Raw genomic sequence first — 10,031 nt, forward strand, 5'->3', positions numbered from 1 at the left:
GATGTCCCAGCATGATGTTGTTTTTATTTTCAGTATTAGGAACTTCCTCCGCATCAATGATATTAAACATTTGGTTTTTTGTTCAAGTTACAAATATTATTTTCCTATGTTATCTTTGTCTTAAAGATACTTTATTAAATCAAATATCAATCAGTCTTTCCTTTGCTGTTTTTGCATTTATCTTGTTTTCCTCTCCTACAGGGTTTTAAAAATGTTATCTGAAATAATTATTAACATCTTTTTAAAGATTTTATTTATTTATTTGACAGAGAGAGATCACAAGTAGGCAGAGAGGCAGGCAGAGAGAGAGAAAGGGAAGCAGGCTCTCTGCTGAGCAGATAGGCCGATGTGGGACTTGATCCCAGAACCCTGGGATCATGACCCAAGCCGAAGGCAGAGACTTTAACCCACTGAGCCACCTAGACGCCCAGTATTTAACATTTTTGATAAAATTTTAACAGGGACACCTACCTGGCTCAGTCAAAAGAGCATGTGACTCTTGATCTTAGGACTGTGAGTTCATGCCCTACAATGGGTGTAGAGACTACTAAAAAATAAATAAATAAACTTAAAAAAATAATAAAATTTTAACAGACTAGTATTTCTAGAACATATCATAAATAAACTAGTATTTCCTTACTAGATTATAATTCTACCCTTACCAGAAATGGATTTCCACGTAGATTTTAATGTAAATTTGGAGTGTTTAATTTGAACCATTCATATTTGGCAACCATATTTCCCAACCATATTTGGCATACTTTTGTTTCAATAAAAAACTGTTAAATTGTAATATATTTCTCTTACTGAATTGGGAGTTCATTACTGTATTCACTGTTATATTTACTATTTAATGTAATAAGTGATATTTAACATATACTATGTTGTGTATCTATGCCTACTGTATTTGGTTGTCTTTCCCACTGGATTGTTAAGATCATTGAGAACAAAGAATGTTGTCTTTTTGTTCCCTCTGTATCCTGTGAAGTGCACTGCATGGTACATTCTAGATACTTAGAAACATGTTTTATGAATGAATAATAATTGAATGCACACACAGATTCCTGAATTCTAAATACACTACCAAACATTAAAATCATCGTACCACTGACATTTCATTCTTTTAGAAAGAAAAGATAATTGGCAAAATAATTTCATGGAGTTACTTGGTTTCTTGTCATATATTTTAGTGCATGTTTAGTGACAGTATGTGTCATATGACTGTGGATGTGCACATGACTGGTGAAAATGACAGCAACTTCATAAGCAACAGAGTGACCGTAATTCTATGTCCAGAAAATTCTCTCCCAAAGGTTCAGGATTCAGAGCTTCTAAAATCCCCTTCTTATTGTCTACAGATTCTATGATAAACCCTTCCTGTGAAGAGAGAGATTCGCTGTTTTTAGAATATCAACGCCCAACTGCATTTTCTCTTTGACCACCAGGAGAACTCAAATTGTATTGAAAAAGGAGGATTCTGGACAGAAAGTAATTACATATCGGAAGCATTTTCCTTAGGGATAGATGCTAACACCATTTGTCTAGTCTAAAAACCTCTGGGGTCCCACTTTCTAGAAAGGACAAACATTACCCATACATTTTTTAATCGTACTATGTTTGTTCTTAAAAAAAAAAAACACACATTTTATTATGTTAATGGATTCTGTGTATCAAAACTTGGGCAAGAGCTCAGTGGGAATGTCTTATATCTGCTCCATGATACCAGGGGTCTCATCTGGGAAGACTTGAAGCCTGGAGATAAGTTAACAGCTGGAGGCTAGAATCATTTGAAGTCTTGTTCACACACATCTGTGGTTGCTGCTGGGACCTTAGCTGGGACCCTATGGTACATGAAGTTTCTCAAAGTAACTTTTGGGCTTCTCTCTACAATAGGATGATAGCATGGGTTGAAAGAGCAAGCATCCCCAGTCAAGGGCAGGAATGCATTGCACTTTGACAATCTAGCTGCAAAAGACTTATTGAATCACTTCTACTATATTCTGTTGGTTGAGATAGTCACAAAGTTCCACCCAGGTTCTTGTTGAAGGGGCATCAATCTAATGTTAAATGAAGGAAATGACAGGGATGCATTATAAGAATGTGTAGGATGAGAGATATTATTGTGATCATTCCTGGAATATACAATCTGCCCCAGTATTACTACTCTGAATTTGATATTTAACATTTCCATGCATTTTTTCAAAATTTAGTATATATACATGCAGAAATGAAAATGTAATACTTTTTATGTTTTAAAACTTTGTATTTCACAAGCTGTGTTTTTTTTTCAATGTTATTTTTAAGATTGATGCAGATTGCTATTAGAGCTCCAGTTCTTTCATTTTTTACTTCAGTACAATATCCTTTTGTGTAAGAAAATGACAATTTATATGTTCCTACTCCTGCTTCTCTTGTTCTAAATTCCCAGTAAAAGTAAATTTTCAGCACTCTTCAGCACTCTGACTACAATGACAGTAGTATGGTCCTCAATGTGTTACAATGTGCTACATAACAACTTTAACCTCAAAAGTTCAGATGAATGTTTAACTTGTATGTTCAGTCCAAAACTGTTTTTTCTAAAAATTCAATATGTTATACTGTAATGTCATTATAAAATAATATGTTAAATGAGTGGATGAATCAACCAATCTCCTGATGATTAATAAGGCAGTCAATGGATTCAAGACCCTCCATTATCTGGACACAAACTTTCCAACTTGACTTATCACACTTCTTTCCTCTGCTGACATTGGTGCCTCCCTTGGAATGCTTTCCATTCCAATTTATGTCAGTTACAAGCCTTTCCATACTTCTAGCTGCATCTGAAAGTTAGTCTGGCAAAGTGACAAAGACTCAGGCTCCTGACTCAGACAAATCTAGATTTAAATCCCTGCTCAGCCACCTACAAACTCTATGAATTTGAGAATGTTTTCTAGACTTCAGTTTTTGCCAATAAATACAGACAATAATTTTACTAACCTGATAGATTTGTTTTAAAATATAAAAGATTTAATATATGAAAAATGCTTATCATGTGGCATGTTTTCAATAGATATTAGTTGGATGGCATTTCCTTCATGACACTTCCTTGAGCATCCCATCCCAAAAGAATGATGTATTTCCCCCATTCTTATTTTTTTGTTAGAATCATATGGAGGATCTCTAAAAATCCAAGTCCCGGGTTACACCTCAGAACAATTAACCAAATCACAATCTCTGAAGGGAGAAAGAAGAATTTTTTTTTCTTTTTTTTTTTAGTGTTTTTTTTTTAATTTTATTTTTTATAAACATATAATATATTTTTATCCCCAGGGGTACAGGTCTGTGAATCGCCAGGTTTACACACTTCACAGCACTCATCATAGCACATACCCTCCCCAATGTCCATAATCCCACCCCCCCCAACCCCCCTCCCCCCATTAACCCTCAGTTTGTTTTGTGAGATTAAGAGTCACTTATGGTTTGTCTCCCTCCCAATCCCATCTTGTTTCATTTACTCTTCTCCTACCCCCTTAACCCCCCATGTTGCATCTCCTCTCCCTCATATCAGGGAGATCATATGATAGTTGTCTTTCTCCGATTGACTTATTTCGCTAAGCATGATACCCTCTAGTTCCAACCACGTCGTCGCAAATGGCAAGATTTCATTTCTTTTGATGGCTGCATAGTATTCCATTGTGTATATATACCACATCTTCTTTATCCATTCGTCTGTTGATGGACATCTAGGTTCTTTCCATAGTTTGGCTATTGTAGACATTGCTGCTATAAACATTCGGGTGCACGTGCCCCTTCGGATCACTACGTTTGTATCTTGAGGGTAAATACCCAGCAGTGCGATTGCTGGGTCATAGGGTAGTTCTATTTTCAACATTTTGAGGAACCTCCATGCTGTTTTCCAGAGTGGTTGCACCAGCTTGCATTCCCACCAACAGTGTAGGAGGGTTCCCCTTTCTCCGCATCCTCGCCAGCATCTGTCATTTCCTGACTTGTTAATTTTAGCCATTCTGACTGGTGTGAGGTGGTATCTCATTGTGGTTTTGATTTGTATTTCCCTGATGCCGAGTGATGTGGAGCACTTTTTCATGTGTCTGTTGGCCATCTGGATGTCTTCTTTGCAGAAATGTCTGTTCATGTCCTCTGCCCATTTCTTGATTGGATTCTTTGTTCTTTGGGTGTTGAGTTTGCTAAGTTCTTTATAGATTTTGGACACTAGCCCTTTATCCGATATGTCATTTGCAAATATCTTCTCCCATTCTGTCAGTTGTCTTTTGGTTTTGTTAACTGTTTCCTTTGCTGTGCAAAAGCTTTTGATCTTGATGAAATCCCAATAGTTCATTTTTGCCCTTGCTTCCCTTGCCTTTGGCGATGTTCCTAGGAAGATGTTGCTGCGGCTGAGGTCGAAGAGGTTGCTGCCTGTGTTCTCCTCAAGGATTTTGATGGATTCCTTTCTCACATTGAGGTCCTTCATCCATTTTGAGTCTATTTTCGTGTGTGGTGTAAGGAAATGATCCAATTTCATTTTTCTGCATGTGGCTGTCCAATTTTCCCAACACCATTTGTTGAAGAGGCTGTCTTTTTTCCATTGGATATTCTTTCCTGCTTTGTCGAAGATGAGTTGACCATAGAGTTGAGGGTCTATTTCTGGGCTCTCTATTCTGTTCCATTGATCTATGTGTCTGTTTTTGTGCCAGTACCATGCTGTCTTGATGATGACAGCTTTGTAATAGAGCTTGAAGTCCGGAATTGTGATGCCACCAACTTTGGCTTTCTTTTTCAATATTGCTTTGGCTATTCGAGGTCTTTTCTGGTTCCATATAAATTTTAGGATTATTTGTTCCATTTCTTTGAAAAACATGGATGGTACTTTGATAGGAATTGCATTAAATGTGTAGATTGCTTTAGGTAGCATAGACATTTTCACAATATTTATTCTTCCAATCCAGGAGCATGGAACATTTTTCCATTTCTTTGTGTCTTCCTCAATTTCTTTCATGAGTATTTTATAGTTTTCTGTGTATAGATTCTTAGTCTCTTTGGTTAGATTTATTCCTAGGTATCCTATAGTTTTGGGTGCAATTGTAAATGGGATGGACTCCTTAATTTCTCTTTCTTCTGTCTTGTTGTTGGTGTAGAGAAATGCAACTGATTTCTGGGCATTGATTTTATATCCTGACACTTTACTGAATTCCTGTACAACTTCTAGCAGTTTTGGAGTGGAGTCTTTTGGGTTTTCCACATATAGTATCATATCATCTGCGAAGAGTGATAGTTTGACTTCTTCTTTGCCAATTTGGATGCCTTTAATTTCCTTTTGTTGTCTGATTGCTGAGGCTAGGACTTCTAGTACTATGTTGAATAGCAGTGGTGATAACGGACATCCCTGCCGTGTTCCCGACCTTAGTGGAAAAGCTTTCAGTTTTTCTCCATTGAGAATGATATTTGCGGTGGGTTTTTCATAGATGGCTTTGATAATATTGAGGTATGTGCCCTCTATCCCTACACTTCGAAGAGTTTTGATCAGGAAGGGATGCTGTACTTTGTCAAATGCTTTTTCAGCATCTATGGAGAGTATCATATGGTTCTTGTTCTTTCTTTTATTAATGTGTTGTATCACATCGATTGATTTGCGGATGTTGAACCAACCTTGCAGCCCTGGAATAAATCCCACTTGGTCATGGTGAATAATCCTTTTAATGTACTGTTGAATCCTATTGGCTAGTATTTTGGCGAGAATTTTTGCATCTGTGTTCATCAAGGATATTGGCCTGTAGTTCTCTTTTTTGATGGGATCCTTGTCTGGTTTTGGGATCAAGGTGATGCTGGCCTCATAAAATGAGTTTGGAAGTTTTCCTTCCATTTCTATTTTTTTGGAACAGTTTCAGGAGAATAGGAATTAGTTCTTCTTTAAATGTTTGGTAGAATTCCCCCGGGAAGCCGTCTGGCCCTGGGCTTTTGTTTGTTTGGAGATTTTTGATGACTGTTTCAATCTCCTTACTGGTTATGGGTCTGTTCAGGCTTTCTATTTCTTCCTGGTTCAGTTGTGGTAGTTTATATGTCTCTAGGAATGCATCCATTTCTTCCAGATTGTCAAATTTGTTGGCGTAGAGTTGCTCATAGTATGTTCTTATAATTGTCTGTATTTCTTTGGTGTTCGTTGTGATCTCTCCTCTTTCATTCATGATTTTATTTATTTGGGTCCTTTCTCTTTTCTTTTTGATAAGTCTGGCCAGGGGTTTATCAATCTTATTAATTCTTTCAAAGAACCAGCTCCTAGTTTCGTTGATTTGTTCTATTGTTTTTTTGGTTTCTATTTCATTGATTTCTGCTCTGATCTTTATGATTTCTCTTCTCCTGCTGGGTTTAGGGTTTCTTTCTTGTTCTTTCTCTAGCTCTTTTAGGTGTAGGGTTAGGTTGTGTACCTGAGACCTTTCTTGTTTCTTGGGAAAGGCTTGTACCGCTATATATTTTCCTCTCAGGACTGCCTTTGTTGTGTCCCACAGATTTTGAACCGTTGTGTTTTCATTATCATTTGTTTCCATGAATTTTTTCAATTCTTCTTTAATTTCCTGGTTGACCCATTCATTCTTTAGAAGGATGCTGTTTAGTCTCCATGTATTTGGGTTCTTTCCAAATTTCCTCTTGTGATTGAGTTCTAGCTTCAGAGCATTGTGGTCTGAAAATATGCAGGGAATGATTCCAATCTTTTGATACCGGTTGAGACCTGATTTAGGACCGAGGATGTGATCTATTCTGGAGAATGTTCCATGTGCACTAGAGAAGAATGTGTATTCTGTTGCTTTGGGATGAAATGTTCTGAATAGCTCTGTGATGTCCATCTGGTCCAGTGTGTCATTTAAGGCCTTGATTTCCTTGTTGATCTTTTGCTTGGATGATCTGTCCATTTCAGTGAGGGGAGTGTTAAAGTCCCCTACGATTATTGTATTATTGTCGATGTGTTTCTTTGATTTTGTTATTAATTGGTTTATATAGTTGGCTGCTCCCACGTTAGGGGCATAGATATTTAAAATTGTTAGATCTTCTTGTTGGACAGTTCCTTTGAGTATGATATAGTGTCCTTCCTCATCTCTTATTATAGTCTTTGGCTTAAAATCTAATTGATCTGATATAAGGATTGCCACTCCTACTTTTTTCTGATGTCCATTAGCATGGTAAATTCTTTTCCACCCCCTCACTTTAAATCTGGAGGTGTCTTCGGGTTTAAGATGAGTTTCTTGTAGGCAACATATAGATGGGTTTTGTTTTTTATCCATTCTGATACCCTGTGTCTTTTGATTGGGGCATTTAGCCCATTAACATTCAGGGTAAGTATTGAGAGATATGAATTTAGTGCCATTGTATTGCCTGTAAGGTGACTGTTATTGTATATTGTCTCTGTTTCTTTCTGATCTACTACTTTTAGGGTCTCTCTTTGCTTAGAGGACCCCTTTCAATATTTCCTGTAGAGCTGGTTTGGTATTTGCAAATTCTTTCAGTTTTTGTTTGTCCTGGAAGCTTTTAATCTCTCCTTCTATTTTCAGTGATAGCCTAGCTGGATATAGTATTCTTGGCTGCATGTTTTTCTCGTTTAGTACTCTGAATATATCATGCCAGCTCTTTCTGGCCTGCCAGGTCTCTGTGGATAAGTCTGCTGCCAATCTAATATTTTTACCATTGTACGTTACAGACTTCTTTTCCCGGGCTGCTTTCAGGATCTTCTCTTTGTCACTAAGACTTGTAAATTTTACTATTAGGTGACAGGGTGTGGACCTATTCTTATTGATCTTGAGTGGGGTTCTCTGAACCTCCTGGATTTTGATGCTTGTTCCCTTTGCCATATTGGGGAAATTCTCTCCAATAATTCTCTCCAATATACCTTCTGCTCCCCTGTTTCCTCTTCTTCTGGAATCCCAATTATTCTAATGTTGTTTCATCTTATGGTGTCACTTATCTCTCGAATTCTCCCCTCATGGTCCAGTAGCTGTTTGTCCCTCTTTTGCTCAGCTTCTTTATTCTCTGTCATTTGGTCTTCTATATCGCTAATTCTTTCTTCTGCCTCATTTATCCTAGCAGTGAGAGCTTCCATTTTTTATTGCACCTCATTAATAGCTTTTTTGATTTCAACTTGGTTAGATTTTAGTTCTTTTATTTCTCCAGAAAGGGCTTTTATATCTCCCGAGAGGGTTTCTCTAATATCTTCCATGCCTTTTTCGAGCCCGGCTAGAACCTTGAGAATCGTCATTCTGAACTCTAGATCTGACATATTACCAATGTCTGTATTGATTAGGTCCCTAGCCTTTGGTACTGCCTCTTGTTCTTTTTTTTCTGGTGAATTTTTCCGCCTTGTCATTTTGTCCAGATAAGAGTATATGAAGGAGCAAGTGAAATTCTAAAAGGGTGGCAACAACCCCAGGAAAATATGCTTTAGCCAAATCAGAAGAGATCCCAAATCGTGAGGGGGAGAAAGGGGATAAAAAGAGGTTCAGAAAGAAGAAAAAAAAAAAAGAAAGAAAAAAAAAGAAACAATTAAAAAAAGAAAACCAATAAAGAAAAAATATAAAAAGGAAAAAAAGAATATATATATTAGATAAACTAGTTAAAAAACGTTAAAAAAGGAAAGGGTAAAAGTTAAAAAAATTTAGCAGAAGAAGAAAAATAAATTGAAAAAGAAAAAAAATTAAATTAACTGCAAGGCTAAAGAATCATGGGGAGAAAGCCATGAGTTCCGTGCTTTGCTTTCTCCTCCTTTGGAATTCCGCTGCTCTCCTTGGTATTGAAACTGCACTCCTTGGTAGTTGAACTTGGTCCTGGCTGGGTTTCTTGTTGATCTTCTGGGGGAGGGGCCTATTGTAGTGATTCTCAAGTGTCTTTGCCCCGTGCGGAGTTGCACCGCCCTTACCAGGGGCCGGGCTGAGTAATCCACTCGGGTTTGCTTTCGGGAGCTTTTGTTCCCTGAGCGCTTTCCGTAGAGTTCCGGAGGGCGGGAATGAAGATGGCGGCCTCCCGGTCTCCGGCCCGGAGGAGCCGAGAGCCCGGGGCCCCACTCCTCAGTGCGCCCTCAGAGAACAGCGCCGATTTACTCCCGTCACCCTGCCTCCGGCCGCGCTCCGAGCTGACCGAGCCTGCGACCGGTTCAAGGTAACCCCGAGCTTAGAGCTTACCCCTCAGCTCTGTCTCTGTAGCCGGCTTCCCTGTTCTAATAACTGTAAGCTCTGCGACACTCAGACACCCCTGATCCTTCTGTGACCCTGCGGGACCTGAGGCCACGCTGACCCTGCGTGGGCTTCACCCCGGTTAAGCCTCTGGAGCGATGTCCCTCAGCGGAACAGACTTTTAAAAGTCCCGATTTTGTGCTCTGTTGCTCCGCCGCTTGCCGGTAGCCGGCCCCTCCCCCCGCGGTCTATCTTCCCGTCACTTTGGATTCACTTCTCCGCCAGTCCTACCTTTCCGAAAGTGGTTGATTTTCTGTTTCTAGAGTTGCTGTTCTTCTTCTCTTCGATCTCCCGTTGGATTTGTAGGTGTTTGCAATCTTTAGATAAGCTATCTAGCTGATCTCCCGCTACCTGAAGTAGTCTCAGCCTGCTACTTCTCCGCCATCTTGACTCCTCCCCCCAGAAAGAAGAATTTTTAATTTTTGAAGTTCACTATGTGATTCCAATGGGCAAGCAAACTTGTAAACTTTGTCAATAGTATTCCCCCAATCTTCCTGTTCACAGAAAAATCATCTGGAATATTTACTAAATTATTAAAAGAGCCTCCACCCCAGACCTAAGGATCTAACTCTCTAAGGCAGAGACACAGTAATCTGTATTGTTAATCAGTGTCCTAAGTAAATCTCACTAAAAGGCAGGTGTGGAAACACGCTATTGGCATATTGGACGTACTTCTAGATCAGATTCTCTTAATAATTTATAAGCTCTTTTTCAATGTGGTACAGTGTCTCTTTCAACTTTGTGTTTTCTAACACAGTGCTTACATATATTAAGAATGCAACAAATGTTTTTAGTTGACTGAACCAGGAAACATAAAAG

This window comes from Enhydra lutris, unplaced genomic scaffold (genome assembly GCF_002288905.1).
Source record: "Enhydra lutris kenyoni isolate GAN:26980312 unplaced genomic scaffold, ASM228890v2 scaffoldscaffold49, whole genome shotgun sequence".
In the NCBI taxonomy this organism is placed as follows: Eukaryota; Metazoa; Chordata; class Mammalia; order Carnivora; family Mustelidae; genus Enhydra; species Enhydra lutris.